The 17,182-nt window shown below is 40.4% G+C and overlaps 1 protein-coding gene across 3 annotated transcripts in view; it reads left to right on the top strand.

Moving 5' to 3' along the window:
* Positions 1-2,271: 2,271 nt before the first annotated feature.
* The window catches only part of PDS5B (PDS5 cohesin associated factor B), a 99,908-nt gene continuing 84,997 nt past the window's right edge, over positions 2,272-17,182 (top strand). For all 3 annotated transcript variants that reach the window (XM_005516304.2, XM_014249701.2, XM_014249692.2), the window contains exon 1: positions 2,272-2,341. The gene's annotated coding sequence lies outside the window, so the exon portion shown is untranslated. The remainder of the gene's footprint in view (positions 2,342-17,182) is intronic.

Raw genomic sequence — 17,182 nt, 5'->3', positions numbered from 1 at the left:
ACAGGCTGTCTGGGGAAGTGGTGGTATCACCATCCCTAGAGGTATTTAGAAGATATGTAAGTTAGTGGTGGACTTAGAAGTGCAGGGTCAATGGTTGGGCACAGAGATCTTAAAGGCCTTCTTCAACCTTAAATTATTCTATGATTCTGTGTAAAAGATCTGGTCTTGGAAGTTCTGTGGCGCTGACATTCCCCTTAAATCCTACTGCAAGCAAAATATTTATTTTGCACAAATATTTTTAATCTTTCTCAACTCTACAGTTTCTCTAAGTAACACAACTTGCCTACACTTCCAGGAGGTGACAAATCCCCTAAAATTTAGCTAGGCTGCTTAGAGTCACCATTTCCATGAGAGACGCAACATTTCTCGTGGGGAAGGCTGAGCCTGCCCTCGGGACACAGCCAGGGCTGGCACAGCTTGCACTGTGCAGCTCTTTCCCGCATGTTGCCCTCTCCGGCAGGCAGAGCTCTGCCTCCTGGCTCTTTCCAAGGCGGTGAGCGCGGGTGAGCGAGCGGCGGTGGCGGACGGGCTCCCTCCGCAGGGCCGCCAGCGCTACTGCGGAACCCAGACGGGGTGGGAAAAGGGCGAGCGAAGAGTCACCTCTAAAATGCCGATTCCCAAAGTCGTGAAGGGTCTCGGTGCAGGCGGGAAACAATGGCGGGCGTGCCTGGGGAAGATCCCGTTATTTAGCGCCCTGTCCCACTCCGAGAAGGGCGTGGGACACTCTTGCCTCCGTCCGCCGCTCCTTGCGACCTGGTCAGGCGCTGGAAGTGGTGCTGCTGTGACCTGCTCCATCAGAAAAACGGAGCAAAATGTTTGCGTACGGAGCATCTCAGCGCACTGGTTACTTTCACAGTCGTAGGCTGGGTTTTGCAATTTTAATAGCTGTATTAAGAGAGTTTAAAGAGTGTGTTTCAGCTTTCTGCTGCTTTGTAAGTATTCCTGCACGTATCTACCAGTGCTCTACTGGGAAAGGATGTGTTCCCCAACCTAAGGCTTTATGCTCGGTGAACCCAGATAGACAGCAATGGGGGAATTGAGGGGAAATTGTTCAACCTGCATCAGAAAGTTATATCTTGACTCCAAGTCCAGGATCCTTCCCAATACAGAAATGTCAGACAAACTTTCCTCTCTTTTATGTCTCTACTTTTTATTTATTTATTTATTTATTTATTTATTTAAGTTATTTTTTTCCCCCAGAAGGAATGGATCAAATATAAGTCACCGAGGGGAAAAAAAACCCCACAAACAAGGGGAGTTTTAGGGCCTGAAAAGTGATTTGTATGTAATAGTTCTGGTTGGGCTGATGTAGTCTGTATTGGACAATGAGGTAGGTCAGGAGCGAATGAAGATAGGGCAGCATCCTGGTTACAATGTATTAGCAAGTTCAGAAAGCTTGAGGGGACTTTCTGGAAGGTTTAAACTCCTAGTTACAATGTCTTGGCTAACAGTCGGTCGAAGTGTTTCTCACACCAGACAAAACCGTGGGTATATTTCAGCAGATCTGTTAAGTGTGATTTGTGTTTTTTAAATCATAAGCCTCTAAACACTTACATGCGGTCCTAATGTGCCAGGAGAAAATCCTTCTCTCAGTATGTGGTCGGGCCGTGGAATAGGCTCCCCAGGGAAGTGGTCACAGCACCAAAGCCTGACAGACTTCAAGAAGAGCCTGGACAATCCCCTCAGGCACACGGTGTGATTCTTGTGCAGGGCCAGGAGTTGTACTCCATGATCCTCGTGGGTCCCTTCCAACTCATTCTATGATTCTACAATAAATGAAGCCTTCTAGCTGAAGCGGTGAGAAGCCACATTGCTTTTCTGTTTGCGTTTTCCTGTAAGGGCAGCCCTCAAACTCTTGCACTGGTTGAAGCAGGAGCAAAGGGCTAGATGAGTGACTTATGCTACTTTTTCTGCTCTTTCTCCGCAGGTAAGCGACTTTATTTCTTATTTTTCACAACAATCCTTTAATAATTCGTCGTTTTGGGGAAGTTCTTGCCTCAGTCGCCCGCAGAGCGCGCACCAGCGGGAGCCGGCCCGGGCCCATCCTCAGCCCCTCTCGGGCCGGGCCGCGGGCTGTGGGTGCTGCCCGCGAGGGCCGGCAGGGGGCGCTGCTGCCCCGCGCTGGCCGCGCTCGCTCCCCTCGGCGGTTCGATTGGAGCAGCCGGAGACGAGTTGGCGCCATTTTGAAGCCGGCAGGGGGACCGGGGCGAGCTGCGGAAGGGGAGGGGGCTGGCGGCGATTGGCTGCGGCGGCGGCGGCGGCAGCGCCTCTCCGAGCCCGGAGCGGCGGCAGCGCGGAGCGGACCCGCCTGCGACCAGCGAGGCGAGGCGGCTGCGGCGGGGTAAGGAGCGCGGCACCTCGGCCGCGGATACCCCCACCCTGTCCCCGCTCCATTTTCTCTTCCCGGGGGCGTGGGGGGCGCCCGCCCGGACCGAGCTCCGCGGCCAGCTCTGGAGGAGGACGGGGAGTGGAGGGGGAGCGGGAGTGCAGAGCTCCCCTTGGCCCGTGGTGGAGCTCCCCCTTCCCATCCCCCTCGCCCCTCCGCGGGGCTGCTCCCCTCCCCCCTTTTCCGTGGCTGCCGTCAAATACTAAATTTTCACCCCCTTCCCGCCCGGCACCCCGGGCGATGGGGTGACCTTGGCTGGTGTGCGCGGGGCCCCGGGGGTCACCCCCTTGTCCCGGTGGCCCGGCGGGCGGTGTCGCGCTCAGCGCCGGTGGCTCCTCGCGGCGCGAAGTGGCGGGGGGGTGGGGGGGCGGGGAGGCTGCCCGCCCGTGGCTGTGAGTGAGTGATCGCGGCTTCCCGGGTGTCCCTTTCCTCCCTGCCTCGGGCGTCCCCTCCCTCCCTCCCTGCCTGCCTCGGGCAGCCGGCCTGGTCCCCGCTCCGCGGGGCAGCACAGGGCTCCCGCCGGCCCGCGCGGCTGCTGCCCAGGCTGAGCGCGGGGACATCCCCGTCCCCTCCCCTCCCCGCCCGGTTCGCTCTCTCCGCGCCGCACTTCGCAGTGCTCCTCAGCGGGAAGAGCTGCCGGGAACCGCGGTTTGGTGGGTCCCTACTTATGTGCGATCCCGGTTCTTTCATGCTGGCTTAGCTTTTTTTTTTCTCCCCCCTTCCTTTCCTTCTCTTTCTTTTTCCCTCCCACTTTGCATCAGGCTCTGTTAGAAAGCGCTCGAGAAGGGAGGACGGGGGGAACAGCGGGGGGGGGGGGGCGGGGGGGCTGTTGCCGCCGCCTGGTAGATGGAAAACTATGAATTTTACATCTGAATTGCCAGATGGAGAATGGTTAATTTATAGGTTATGTATTGTTTACATTGAGAGCCTCCGGTCAGGAATTTAGGTCCGTAACTTCATTCTGCTGCAAATAAATCACTATCTGTTCTTCAAAACAAATCAACAATTAATGACGGTGAACAGTCCTGGAAAATTAAACTGCAGCAGACCAGCTCCTGCAGAGCTGGATTTTGTCTTGCCAGCCTTGTTCTGACTTTTATGCCTGCTTGCTGCGCGGTTGCTTTCTGAGAGCTGTGATTATTTAGTTAGGCGTTGTGTTTTCCCATTTAACACAACTGCTGAAGCGTTCTCGTGTTGGTCTTTGTTTTGTGCTTGCCGGGTAGGTGCTTTGGCTGTAATTGATTTCTCTTCGCTCGGGATGGAGTAGAAGGATCGTTGAAAATTTAAGTGGCTTTATAGTTGAAAACGAGTGTCACATCACGTTTTCGGAAGGGAGTAAGACGACATGCATTCTTTCAGGTTTTCCCCTTCTAGTGGAAACAACTAGTGGAATTGTTCAATTTTCAGGTGATAGAAATTTTGCCTGGTATGTTTTATATTACTATGTGTATATATATATATATATATATATATATGCTAGATACTGTACTGTGTAAAGTAACTCCTCAAAGAGAAGTGAAAGCTGAATGTATGCCATGCTCAGACCACCTGAAAGAAGACTGACAGTGACAGGCTGTCAGGGAAGGTGGTTTAGCAGAGGTGTGTGCTGTGTTCATCACAGCCTTTGAAAGGGTGCACTGCTGGAGAAAGTAGTTTAGTACTTTAGCACTTGCATGACATCTTGTGTCTGTGTCTGAAGCAAGGTTGAACTTAATTACTGTAGGGTTGGGGGGTGTGATGTGTCTGGGTGTGGTATTTTGTGTGGGATTTTTTATATAGGTTCTGTATTGGAATATTTGCCTATGTGTTTCTTGCATCCTCTTTACTAGTTAGTATACAGACTGGATAAACTACAGTTCAGTTTTTGATGAAAACAACTAAATAAATTAAAATGAAAGATCATATGTTTAGGACTTGTAAGCAACTTCTTTTTTTTTCTTGTAAATATTGAATTTAGACTTTATCTGACACGCTTACTTATGGACTGAAATTGAGCAAGTCACCCAAGTCGTTATTAAGCTGTAATTAACCATATAAAAGCCAACAGTCATTGCTACCATTTGGAAAAGCACAGTAATGAAATATGGACATAACCTCAGGCATTATCCATTTTTATCTGTAGAACAGGAGGTTCGATTACCTCCTGTAGATTGGGAGAGATGCATTTTCTTTTGGTATATGCTGCTCTCTAGCAGGCTTTCAGGTTATGCCTTTTTCCTCTTTTTTTCTTCAGTCTCACAATTTATAGTCATACAGAAGAGTAAGAGGGTGTATGTGTAGGTATGGCTATGAGTCTTCTGGTTTAGTAAAGGATTTTCATTTAAAGTTTGGAGTTAATGTTTTTTGGGGTTTTTTTTCTTTAAACCTGAATTGGGAGAGGCAATATAGACTACTTGTTGCACAAGGAGAATTTTCATGGGAGCAACAAATAAGAAAATATGAAACAGTAAAAGCATGCAAAATTTGAGATGGAAGGAAAATGTGATACTGCAACTCATTATTTTTGCCTGTCAGTTTCACTCTAATATCCTAATCCCTTTATATTGCTTGCCCCAAATATTATGCCAAGAAAGAGGAAGGTATGTCTTTCTGATTGCCTTCAGAGAAGCTCCTTTTTAGAATCAAAAAGTAGTTCTGTCAGTATCATTCTCCTTTTAACAGATATCTAAAGTAATGGTGTTTTTACTCTTAGCACAAGATGTCAGTTCTGCCACTTGAAATAATCTTTGGATAGACTGAGAGAATATTGGAGGCTTTCAGTCAATTCTGAAACTAGGTGGTAAGGGAAAACTAAGGAAACTTCTAAAAAAGGTGTGTTAGTGTGGTAGTCCTTAGTGGTGAAGTGTGTTAATTTTCCAGATTTGTAGACCCTCTGGACTGTCTGAACAGCACTGACAGATCCTGGAAGGAGTCAAGTCTTTTAAATAATATAAAAGATACGCTTTTAAAAAAAGTCTTTTATTTCCCGCAGAGATTGAACATCTAAAAGTCAAGGCTGTGCATGTATATGAATTACATACCTATTGCTTTTCCATTGGTAGCCTCTTCAGTTGAATGTAGCCTTGTAAAAAAGGTGAGGTGTTTTTTATTTGCTTTGCACTGTTACTGAGAACAGAACTTAATACAGTTCTGTAAAGTAAAAACAAGAAAAAATATATGAAAAGTGAAGTGTATGAATGAAAATTAACTTTATTATTTTAGGAAGTTAGTGGTTTGTTTCAAAACCTCTTTGGAACATTAAGGATTCCACAATAAAAAAAGCTGTTTATGCGAATATTTGCTGTAACAAATCCAACTTGAAAGAATTCAGTGAAATACAAGTAATATTTCTGTTTCATTTTTAGGAATCAAAATGTTAACACCTCCATTTTTTTAAAGGTTATTACCGTCTATCTCAATGTATACTGCTTTTCAGCCTTTTCTGAAGTGTGGAGAAGTCCTTGAAGTAGGTTCTGAGGATTTAGACTGCTATTACTTTGTCCCCATCTGTGGAATTTACTCTTTTGCATCCTACCCCAAGCATTGGAAAAACATTCTGCTTGTTTAGTACCTGATCTTTGGTTCTGTTTTTTCAGCTCACAACAACTTTGGTATTAATATGCTTCAAGAAATAATAATAAAAAAGCACCATACTTCATTGGGAACAGATGGGTATGTTTGTACTAATCATCTTGTCTGTCACCATTTATTTGGGAGTACCATAACCAGGGATCAGGACCCCATCTGGGGTTTTCTAATTCAGACCCCGTTCTTTAAAGATCGATTTGAGACAATACTAACTGTGTGTACTTTGACTTAATTAGGAATCCTGGTGAATGTTTCTGCTGCTGAAATTAGATGCTTCACTTTCATGCTTTTTAATGGACAAAAAAAGACATGAAGTTAGCAGTCACAAATGTTATTGTCTTAATTGCTTCATTGTAGTCACCTAAACTACATTTTCACAGAACATAGAATGGCCTGGGTTGGAAGGGACCATAAGGATTATATAGTTCCAATTGCCCTGCCATGGACAGGGAACCTTCTGCTATAACAGGTTGATCATTTCCCCATCCAACCTGTCCTTAAACACTTCCAAGGATGGGCCATCCACAAACTCTCTGGGCAACCTTTTCCATGGTCTCACTACCCTCAGAGTAAAGAACTTTTCCCCAGTATCTAATCTAAAACTATTCCCAGTTTGAAGCCAATCCCTGTTGTCCTGTCACTACATGCTCTTGTGAAAAGTCCATCCATCTTTCTTGTAGGGTCCCTTCATGTACTGGAAGGTTATAGTTAGGTCAGCCTGAAATCTTCAGGCTGAACAATCCCAATTGTCTCAGCCTTTCCTTATGGGAGAGCTGTTCCATACCTCTAATCAGCTTTGTGTCCCTCCTCTGGACTTGCTGCCTGATGTCCTTCCTGTACTGGGGACAGGAATCTGTAGCTCTTTTAAAGAGTATTTGGTTCAGCTAATATGTGATAACTTAGGAAGTGACTCTTGAGAAGCTGGCTGTCCACAGCTTCTGCCAGAACAGCCTTTGGTTCTCTCTGAGACATCCCAGTATATCCACATTGTAGCTCACTTCAATGTCAAAAGCCTTAATCCTGAAATTCTTAGAAAGAAAGGGAACTTCCAGATAAAAAACTACCAAAAGGAAAAAATCCAACCAACCAAAAACCTAAAAGTTACCCACAGTAAGTAGAAACATACTGCTTGTGAGGAAGTCCTGAAAAAAAACTTACATCAAAACTTCCTTTATGTAATCTTTGGGCCACCTTGAGCTTGACTGTTCACTTCTGTTAGTATTGCTTTGTTACTTAGATGTACATTCCTATGAAGACAATCAGATTTCTAGGAACTCATAGTCACCACATATATTAGGTTTTTGTTCTTAACAAAAAAAGGATTTAATTGTTGTCAGCTATGAGAATTGAGCAGAAGACACTTCATGGAAACTTGTAATTGCATTTAGTGATTTATTAAAATTTTTTTTCTGCATCTGCCTGCATAAAATTTTCAAGATTTTTCTTGGGGAAAAGGTACAGAGATGCTAGGCAGCATGCCATTAGGTATGATACTTTCTCTAATAATTTTGTTGATTTTGTTACTTGGAAGTTCAGGATGAGGCATTATGTGTAGTTCCCGAACACAGAAACAAAGTGTATGGAAGTAACTGTAGCTTTTTGTGTCATCACTTGGTGAAAACTTTTGTGAGGGACAATATCTTTGGACAGTCCAGTGCCACCCAGTGCTTTTCAAAAGTCTAAGCGAGACAAATTCACTTAATTCATGATACAAAATAAAGTTTATATTTACTTTTCTTCCTATGAGTCTGAGGGGCAGAATAAGACTATAACTTTTGCTTTCCTGGGTTTTCAAAATGGAAGAAAGAATAGATAAGCCAACGATAAACTCTTTAAAAGAGTTGAGTAAGTTTGTCAAAGAGACGACAGGAGATGCATTTCATCTTTCATTTGCCCAACTTGAATCATGCAGTTTGTAGTTCCTTCAGTTGCAGAAATGCTTCCAAGGACTAAGAAAAGAGATTTTGATGCAATTTTTGGAAATAAATATTCTTCACTCTTTTTTAATGACTGGCTGACCTGTACTTTAAGAATGCAAAACATTTTGAAAGTTACAAATGTTGCCTGTAGTAAGTTCTCCATTAGGTTGTTCATACTGCATTTTGTATATACATCTAAAAGCACATTTAAAGTAACTTTTTATTTTTTATTGGGCCATTACCCCCTGAATCTTCTGTATTACATACAAAAAAAAGCTTTAAAACAATATTAAAATTGAAAATTCTTTTTAAAAATAGTAAGCAGTTTATATTAATTTCTGTCCTTCTACCCTTATGGTAGTCTTTAGTTATAAGACTAGTGTTGAGGTTTTTTTCAACACACTGTATTTAGAAATTAGAGCTGCATATCAAAGTCAGCACACATATTTTCTAAAAGCTGGAAAATGTAAAATGAATTGACAGGGGACTGTGGGAAGGGAGAAGCATATCTAGTAATTTGAATGATTGAATGTCACTTTGGGATACTGGCATTCATTCCTTCTGTCAGTTTCTTGTGATCCCAGGCAAGTCTGTTTAAACCAAACTTCCCACAAGAGCTTATTAGCAGTGCATCGATATCCTGGGAGACAGGCTCTAGACCTGGACTACTGCTTGGCTCAACAGATACTTTAGTTTAAGGTACAATGCTGGATAAATTGGCATACTTTAAAAGTTGTGCCCTAAATTCCTGACTGTATAAGCAAAATTGATTGCTAGTTCTTAAATTTCAGTCTGTGTCTTTGGTTTGTAATTTGTGAAATGAGACAAATACTTATTTTTTATGAAAAATTGGTGAAAGTGTTGCAAAAACAAGTTAATTTTTATGGCATGCTAACATAGTACAGCCATGAAACCTTACAAAAGCTTAGTAAGAAATTAAGTCTCTTCAGAGTATGGCTTATATGGAGTCTCATAAGGGACACATAAAATTATAAGGAGAAAAGTTGAATAGCTTCTTTTTACTTTGAACGAAAAAGAAATTCTGTGGAAAAAAGTAGCAAAGGATAAGGTATATCAGCTCCTTTGTGTGTATTCCCTTTAATATTGTATAAGAAACTTGATTCAGTTTCTTAACTCTTAATAAGTGATTTTACAACTATTTTTGTATTTTCATTGTTCCTTTTTAATCAAACTTAGTAAACAAATTCACTGTATGGATGTACTCCTGTCAGTCTTTAGGTTGTAACGTTTAGCTTTGTATATATGACTAATTGATAGAATGCTACTTCTAGCAATGAGTTTTTTTCTCTTTTAGCAGCTTTATGTGGGGTGAGGTATGAGAGCTTTTCAGTGGGTTCTTGCATGTATTTGTTACTGGTAGAAAGGTGGTGTAATGTGGTGTTTGCACATTGTATGCCCTGAAAGGACTGAGATCTGCTGGGGCTGCATTCCCCTCCTGCCAGCTGCAGCTCTCTTTCTACTCTGGTCCCTCCTTAGTGACTTCTCTGTCTAGTTTGTCCTCATACTCTTGGGCTTCCAGTCTTTCATTGTACAATGTACTTCCTCTCTCACCTTCTTCCACACGTCTTAGGCTTTACAGGATCATAGAATAGATGGGGTTGGAAGGGACCACTGGAGGTCACCACTAGTCCAGCCCCCTGGCTCCAACAGTGTCATTAATTAATGTGCTCAACAGAGCACATTACTTGGGACTTACTACTATCCTGATGGCTTTTGAATGGGTGTCTCTGGGGAAGGAGACTTTACAACTTTTCTAGGCGGCCTGTTTCAGTGTTCAGTCATCCCTGTGGAAAAGGACTTCTTTTTCATGTTCATATGGAACTTTGTGCATCAGTTTCTGCCCATTGCCTCTTGTCCTATTGCTTGCCATCACGATGAAGAAGAGCCTAGCTCTATCCTCTTGATGCCCACCCTTCAGATACTGGAGTACATTGTGCATTTTAAGAACCTCAAGGCTGATAGGTTATGTCAGCTGTGGTGTATGGTGATGGGGTTTTGTTTGGGAATTTTTGCTTGATTTGTTCCTATTTTTTCCTTTTTCCCCCCCTTTTTTCCGCTCTCTCACATTAACTTTGCTTCTTGGTTGAATGCCTTTCCTGTAATGGCTAAACTTTCTAGTCACTTTGTCTGATAGAGCTTATTGGTCTTTCCAGTGGAGTTAGTAGAAATGTGTCCCAACCTCAGCTGTTTCTATGGTAAGCTGAGCTTTTTGTCTTAATTAAGACAGACTGCTCTTGAGCTGAGAATCTGGCTGAGGTGTGAACAAATCCAGCTTTTTGTGCTAAAGAAACAGCAACATCTGGCTGTTAGCAGACAGGTGGATTAGTGATGGATTTGGCTGTCAGCAGGATTTACCAGATGTGTTTGCTAGTCTGGTTTGGCAGTGTTAACCTTCTAACTTAAGGGGAAAAAGGAGAGAGAGCAATGAACAGTTCTTGTGTGTGCATGAACAGGTCTTGTACCTTAAGTACTAGGTAGAAACTCTGAACTGTTGTATCATGATTGTATGCTTATTTATTTATTAATAACTTAAAATTTCCTCCTTTCAGTTGAAAACCTTGTCCTTTTAAAATTAATCACCATTTTTTTCATCTAGGTGTTACTTGTGTCCTAGTGGTTTCTATTTATGGAACACAGTATAGTGGGGAGTGAACACAATTTTTCATCATTGTTTTTGGTTTAATTTTTTGTTAATGCTCTCCTGGGTAGGAGGAGAGGTCTTCTTGGGGTGTGGGTTACAGGGTACTGTAAGGCCAATCTAGTAAAACAAGGTCCATGTCCTTGGTGCACATTAGCACAGATCTGAGCCTGACATAAACACAGCCCATGAGTTTGTCATTGTGTAGCAAATGTGGCATAGAATCATAGAAATTCTCAAGCTGGAAGGAACTCCTAAGAGTCATTAAGACCAACTGCCTGCTCTACAAAGGGCTACCTAAAACTAAATCATATAATTCAAAGTGTTTTCCAGACTCTTCTAGAACTCTTGACAGGTTTGATGCCATGGCCACTTCCCTGGGGTGACGATCAACTGTCAGTGAAGGACCTTTTTCCTAAGGTCCAATCTGAACTTCCTCCGATGCAGCTTCATTCCATCTCCTTGTGTACTAATGAGGGTGATGAGCTGCAACTGAAGGATAACTAAATATTAAACATGAACTTTAAAACAGAAAACAAACCAGAGTTTGGAAATTTACTATCAAGAAAGTTGTCATAGCTGTACATATGCTTCTGTTTATACAAAAACCAGGATTAAAATATACTAAAATGTATGTAAATATCTGAAATTGGGATACAAAGGAGATAGAGACAGACTCCACTCAGTGGTGCCTAGTATCCAGGGGCATTGTGCACAAACTGGAACACAAGAGATTTGTTCTGAGTGTTTTCACTGTGACGGTGGTCAAGAACCAGCACAGGTTGCGCTGGACTTTTGCAAGGTCACTATCTTGGGAGATCCTCAGAAGCCATCTGGATGCACTCCTTGGCAAGCCGGTTTGAGGTGACCGTTCTTCATCAGGGAAATGCAGCCAGGCGACCTCCAGAGTTCCCTTCCAACCTCAACCTTTCTGTGAAAATTCAAGCCCATTCAACCCGTAGGGCTAAATAATTGTAAAGGATGAATAAGTGTATCAGAAAAGTTACAGGAGTCAATATATTATTATCAGAGAACTTTGACATTGGTTGAGTGCTGAGGTAGGTGTCAAAGGTAAGTTAAGGCTTAAAAGAATATTCAGCTTTTTTTTTAAGTGATCTTACTGATAGGTCCATATATGACAGTAGGTGACTAGATTGCAAAACTTCTGGTCTTTGTGGTCTTATAATGCACTAAGTTCACCTGGTTGTAATGAGTCTTCATCTAATTGCTTTGTGATCAGTTATGGGTTCTTTTCTGTCTTTGGGGATACATTTGTCTTTTTTCAGTCTGCTTTTCTGTCAGTTTTGCAAAAAGCAAAATAAAATGTTTAAGCTGGGAAGAAAAGCTGAACTCATAGAAGCCTTCTGGGTAGATAACTTCTATTAGTAAAACACCCAGCTAACTGTGGTTTTGGTATTAAGATTGCTATATGCAGTTATAATATAAATGTCTGTTTATATTTCATATTGACTAGGAGTGGATACACTGTTCTGTAGAACAACATCCGACTTTGCAGTTGAATACCCACGCTTTCTTTTAGGTCTTACAGTTCAATCCATCCCACTAGCATTCTTTGTTTGATCTATATTAATTCTGTATCAAATAATTTGCAGTAGGATGTAAAGCATATAATTTTGTATTTTTTAACATTATATGCTAAGTTAGGAATGAAAGTGCATCTCATTTAGGTGTATAAATTCTGACTTGTTACAAAACCAAATTTGTATTGGTTGATCATTGTGAAATTTTACATGTCATTTTGCTTCTGTGGTAGCATACTAGTATTTATTATTATTATTATTTTAGTTTAGTTGCTTATTTTATTTATTTTGAGTATTTTGTTTTGTTTTTTCAGTATTCTTAGTGTTGGGTTTTTTTCCTTGACTTAATTCCTTAAATTTGTTTTATTTTAATTCTTACTAAAAACCCCCAAAACAAAACAAAAAACCAACAAGGTTTCATGGTAAGACTCAATAAGGCACTCTTAACCAAATAAATTATATGCTAAAATAATACCAACTGTTGTTTCCTCCCAAGAGGCAGCACAGAGGTTAAACTTGATTTGTGCCTGATGTGTGTGTTGTAGTTGTCTTCCACTTCTGTTATGTTCCCCTTATTTTCCTCATGGCTTCCATGTCATTCTTGAGTGGGATTTTTCTCCACTTGTGAGTACTACAGCTGTTAATCATTTGAAATTATGTAATGCAAGGTATCTGAGGTTTCTATGACTGCTTTTTGTTACTTTGTCTTGAAAAGAGTTAATGTGAAGGAAAATAATAATTCCTTCCTCTTTTCCCCCATTCTTTTCTAGCAGTTGGAGGAAGGAAACAAATAATTCCTGCCTTACTAAATCTTAAAAGTAACTTCCCAGATAAAAGATGGCTGTGTCAATAGTATGACCGTAAACCAGAAATATTGTGGAATTTTTATGCCTCAACTGGTTGTCAGTTCTTCTCTTCTTTCAGAATACCAGCCTAAGAACTTAGTGTTTCTGGTGATTCTGGAAAAAGAATGTTTTGTGGTGTTCATGTTCTGCTTTTTGAACATACCATATGAAAGCAAGGGGCTAATCTCTCATACTGATCAAGTTGTACAGCATTCTGTTTGGATATTTTGTTTCAGATTCTGACGAGAAGATATTTCTTATATTTTAATTTGAAAACTGGAAGTCTGCCTCTCATGATCAGTTTTTCTTCACTGAGCAATTTATCTTCGACCTTTTGTCTTATGGTCAAAAATTTTTCTATTTTCTTTGGTTGTGATCTCCTGGTATTTGTATGATTTCTGCTGATTGCTGCCTCTTTTCTACTAACCCTCCTGACAGTCTCTTCTTGTCGCCTCTGTGCACATGCCTCCTGTAATAGATATCATGGGTGCTTCTCCCAGTTTATATTACTTGCCTGATAGGTGCTGGTGGCTGCACAGAGTATTCCAAGCAGGTTCTTGTCAGTACCTTAAAATGGGTGTTCGCTGTTGAAGTTTTGGGTTTGTGTGGGTTGGCTTGTTTGTTTGTTCCACAGAATCACAGAATGGGTCAGGTTGGAAGGGATCCCAGTGGGTCATCTGGTCCAACCTCTCTGCTCACAAGCAGGGTTCCCCTAGATCACCATTGCACAGGATTGTGTCCAGATAGTGCTGGAGTATCTTCAGTGAGGAGAGGAGGTTCTTGAATTAAGTTGTTCTAGAATTAATGCTGCGTAGAAAAATAACCATGTGACTATACTTGGACCTAGGCATTGGACCCCTCTTTAGACCCCTGTTGGTTTCCCCTTACAGCTGATTTTTTTTCAGAGTAAGAGCGTATATTCTTGTTTACATGTTCATATGAAATCTTTATATTTGCAAACATTTCTGTTTCTCCAAACTTTCCTTTCAGTGTTTTGCTGAATGACAATCTCATCCATCTCTGCATCCATCCATTCCAGTTTAATGCTTCCATAATAAATGATATTTAGTGCAAGGAAAGTGCTAATTGTTTTATCACAGATGAACCGAACATGATCTGTCCCAGAGTAATATGATAAACCTAGAAGTTATATTTATCTGTGTTTTTTGAAATTCTGACTTCAGCATGCAGATTTTTTTCTTAAGCTCTTAAAATATTATTGATATCAAACTAGTGCAGCTCTAGTGGTAGTATTATTACTTTTTTTGCTCTGCATTATTGATGGGAGGGCTGCTTTTATTTTCTTGCAGCATACCTTAATTTTTAAAGTTAGCTTAAGTTTTTTTAAATTGAAGGGTACTGCACCTTAATTTTTAAATACCTTGAAAAAGCTTTACATTCCACTATGGTCCATGAATTCTTGGATGGTGCTCATGTAGTTGCTTTCATTTGAAAATGTGAAGTTAGTAAGTGTTTACACAGTAACTTCTGATTAGATACCTGTTACCAGTTGTCACAGGAAAATTTTGCCTGTCATTTCTTTGAAAATGGGTATTCAGCTGACTTCACAGGATACTTCAGTAACTTCTTTCTTTACAGTCATTCCTATACAGCAGTACTTTATCCTTTCTGATTCTAGCTACTGAAGTGCAAATTTTATTTTAGTTTTTGTTTTTTTTGTCAGTTTTTTATTTATTTTGTAGTTTTGGGGTTTTTTTTTGTTAAGCTTATTTACAGGAGATATCTCCATTTGTCTGTCTTTATTTTTGTATTTCCTGGTCTTTGCGGTAGAACTGTCCTGTTTTGAGGGCTTTAATAACTGCTTACAACTTCACTAAGTAGTTGTTGGAGTTCACTTAGTAGTATAAAAACTTTTCTTGCACCCCAGTCAAGGGTAGAAAAGCTTAAAGCTTAATTTTGTTCCTTTGGCATAGACATTGCCTGTGACCCCCCCTGTTGGAGTTGTGTACACCACCAAATCACTTCTGTTTGAACATTCTGAGGACTGGTCATAGTTTGTCTTTTCATAAGAAGTATGGTTGCATAATGTGACCACCTAAGGAATGTTTTTCCTAGTACTTGGCTAACTGACAAACATATTGCAGATGTCTATTTCATTAAAATCATATTTAGTCAGTCTACAGTCTTCTTTCTCTGTCAGATTTTTTTACTATCGCCTTCCAGTTTTCATCTCTTTGTAATTTTTTTTCCTGCAGCCACACACAGAAATAAGCCATTTTAATTCCTACAGTCCCTTTTACTTAGTCTTGAGTAGAAGTATGAAAGCAGAGATCCCACATTATTAAGTCAGTTTTATTTTTCTTTAGGTTGTTGAATAGTTTAATGGCGAATTCTTCTATATAGTTTCTAATATTTTTTTTTAAACTAAGTGTGTTTCAGTGAAAATGCTGTTTCATAAATGGCAGGAAAAAAGAGGAAGTTTTATTAAAAGAAAAATGACAACAATAACATCTGGAAAAATGCTGAAACTTAAAGTTGGGTCACTTAAATTTTGTGGAAGCTGCAAGTGTTTGCAACACCACTGGAGAGAGCTGTGTGCTGAGATTAGGTGGTACTGAATACTTTCTACTCACTAAACCTTTAGGAGGCTTTCTTTAATGAAGTTTGAAAAAAATCTTATCAGTGGAAGTGGGGACTGGCCTGGGATCATTTGCTAATTGATTGCAATTCTGTTTAAGTTGCTTGAGATCCTTTAGTGCGCATGTGCTGATTTTGGTATCATGTCTTAATCTTTTCTTCTTTGTTATTTTCCTGAATCTTCCAAATCCTCTCTACATTATGATGATGATGTCTCTTCTTGCACAGTTACCACCTGCACATCGTTAATTTTCCACAAAGTGCTGACTTGATACGTTAATAAAGAAACTTAAAGCGCTTTGCTGTATTTTCTAGTGTTTTGCTGTATTTTCTAGTGTAAGTTTGAAAAAGTATTTCCTAATTTAAACAGGTATTATTACTTTGTATGATTGTCAAAGAACTGCCATTAATGGCATTCTGTAGTGAAACCCAGTACTCTTTGTCATTTGTTGGACTGAGAGTGTTACTTTTACCTTATAATTTGGGTCTTTGTTCCAGAAGACATTTGATTAGTGGCTTCTGTAAGTTCTTCCTATATCAGTCTTAACTATGCTGCCTTACAGAAATGGGAAGCTAGCATTTTATTGATATTATGGATAATATGAGTATTTTGATTTAATAGTAGTTAAATAAACAGTATAACGGGATACATTTCTAAAAGAGTATGAAAAGTATTAGTCTAGTCATTATACATGAATCAGTATGAAAAATGACCTGGATTTACATAAGCATCCTGGGTCCAACACACTAAAGTTTTCTGTTTTATTCAACAGCAGAAAATTAACTGCCAAATGTCATCTTGGTGTGGCTTTTTACAGCTAAGTTGTAACTTCTTAGCAGTAGATATATTATGGAAATAGATTTAGTTTAATGGCAGTTGGATGATGCCAGTCTCTAACACCTAAGTCACTTCTCACCTTGATCAGTTGCTGTCAGTCAGCTATATGCCAGCAGGAATTTTCCAGGATGTAAAAAATTTCTGTAAATGACTTAAATTGTTATATTATCTGTGTTTTATCAATAATACTGATTGAAGTAGAAAGATGCCTGCTTCTTCCACTTCTGTAAGGTGCTGAGTTATTTCTTATTGAGATCTTGTTGAATCTTTTGTGGTAATTACATCTTGACAAATTTTTTCATGTGTCCTGTGTTGTTGAAATAAAGAGTGATCTTCAAGCACTTGTCATGGTTTATATTAATTCATACAGGGATGCTACCCTGTATGGAGCGTGCAAAAATAAAAAAATGTAAATGTATAAATAATAAAAAGAAATTACAAACTGTGTGTTGAAAAAGAAATAGGGCTTTGGAGTGAAATCTGTAGTGTGATTTATGAGATGGAAAAGGTTTTGCTTCCTTGCAATATCCCATGAGATAATTCAGGAAAATGTTTTTGCATCTTCTAAACTGTTTTAGTGTTGTTGATGGAATGGCCTGTGACAGTGAGAGGCCACTGGTCATCCTGCTTGGTTGTGGAGAAAGTGTTGATGAATGTTTGCCAGGCCTTTTTTTTGCTACACTTTATTGTGGGAATAATACGAACTGTAGAAATGCATATTTAGCTCTTAGCACGTTCAAATTCTTTTCCATGCCGACCACTTACTAAATTCACTTGAGCTTCTGATACCTTTGTGAATATGAAGACAGTGTTATTCTCACTGGCACAT

The sequence above is a fragment of the Pseudopodoces humilis genome, chromosome 2, assembly GCF_049639895.1.
Source record: "Pseudopodoces humilis isolate 2021_Gansu_Grassland_sample_001 chromosome 2, ASM4963989v1, whole genome shotgun sequence".
Lineage (NCBI taxonomy): Eukaryota > Metazoa > Chordata > Aves > Passeriformes > Paridae > Pseudopodoces > Pseudopodoces humilis.
Note: the sequence above shows the minus strand (reverse complement) of the source record. Positions and strands in the feature narration are given on the sequence as shown.